The 1,589-nt window shown below is 50.3% G+C and overlaps 1 pseudogene; it reads left to right on the top strand.

The window, feature by feature from the left end:
• Positions 1–534: 534 nt before the first annotated feature.
• Positions 535–1,374, top strand: LOC102837910 (annotated as a pseudogene).
• Positions 1,375–1,589: the final 215 nt, after the last annotated feature.

Here is a 1,589-nt window from a genome sequence, read left to right as displayed (position 1 = left end):
GTACACAGGAACAGGTGCAAACTGCATCTTCCTTACTGCCAACCTCTAGTCAAGTCCTGTTAACAACCGCTTGCAAAAGCTCGAGATGGCTGTGCCACTCCAGGCCAGTCCATGGTCTGCCCATTTGTCTTCTCTCTCACTGCCCCTGTTCCACTTCCTCTTCCAGTTGGCCCTCAATCCTCCTCTCTGTCCTATTTTCTGAAGCTCAGGTTTCTGACACAGATACAGACACCATCTGTATCTGTGTTGTTCAGTCTAAAGGGTCTGCTCAGCACGTCTGCCTACTCTGTCATCTTGGCCCAGATGTTCCATGAACTTTCTGAAGCCTCTTCTAAGTCTGTACACTCTGAAGGGGATGTTTCCATCTCTCTAACCCTTCCCTGAAGAAGTCTGTGCTCTTTGATATATGCCACATCATAAAGGCAGTTTGAACATCCTCAAGGGACTCAAATCATGTTCCTTTTAAACGTTCTTTGTGTTTGGGGATCAGAAAGGAAGTCTTAATGGGCAAGATCAGGGCTGTAGGAGAAAGAAGTGGACATGATGATGGGACAGAAGATGAAGGAAGAGCAGGAGAAGAGGAAGAAGATGGACAGGAGAATGTCACTAGAGGAGGCTAACAACAAATTCTGAAGTTGCAGGAGAAGCTTTTGGCCCTATAGGAAGAGAAGCATCTATGCAGCTCAAGAAAGTCTTGCACGAAGACAAAAAACAGAGGCTAAAGGAGCAGAGTGACCTGACCACCCAGACATCAGCAGCTCCCAGCAGAGCCTGACCATTCACACAGGGGAGCCCTAGTGGACACAAAGAGCCTCATGGCAGCTGACAGAGCCAAACAGATGTTTGGGCCTCAAGTGCTTACTACCCTGCACTACATGGGCTTAGTAGGTGCTTTTGCAGGGACCCCAGAGCAAGGGCAATTCCAGGGCAGCCTAAGAGGTGCCAAGGGAACTGCTCAGCCCCCAGCTCACTGTGGGCCCACACAGCCAGCCAGCCGATAGTCCTAGTCAGCAGCTCAGAGCATCTTCAGACTTGCCTGCAATGCAGTGCCTGTCTCAGCCCCAGCCCCAGCCCCAGGGCATAACACTGCCACTTTCAGGCCACCCAGGCAGAGTTTCTCCAGCCTGGGGTACCCTGTCCTTACAATAGCAGACTGGCTTCTCTGACTCATCCTCCCTGCACCCTATGTACCCACAGGCTCTGCACACAGCCCCTGGACTCCTTGCAGCCCCCACAGCTCCCTGTGCAGCCAACAGGAAAGCACAGTCAGAAACCATGTACTTACCACAAGTGACCATCAGATATGATGTTCAACCTTACTCCACCCCCACCATAGGTGAGGGCTCCCTGTCTGTGTGTGAACCAGACCAATAAACTCTATCAGCCACCAAAAAAGAAAGAAAATTACCTTGTTTGGAAATAGGGTCTTTGAAGGTGTTATCAGTTAACATGAAGTCATTCATACTGGAGTTGTTATGGCTAAGTGCCCTTGAGTCGGTTCCAACTCATAGCGACCCTGTACTGGGATTCCAAGGAACAGCTGGTGGGTTTGAACCACTGACCTTGTGGTTAGCAGTCCAGTGCATATA

Source organism: Chrysochloris asiatica, unplaced genomic scaffold (assembly GCF_000296735.1).
Source record: "Chrysochloris asiatica unplaced genomic scaffold, ChrAsi1.0 scaffold00020, whole genome shotgun sequence".
Taxonomy (NCBI): domain Eukaryota; kingdom Metazoa; phylum Chordata; class Mammalia; order Afrosoricida; family Chrysochloridae; genus Chrysochloris; species Chrysochloris asiatica.
The sequence above is the reverse complement of the archived record's forward strand: the minus strand, read 5'-3'. Positions and strand labels throughout refer to the sequence as shown.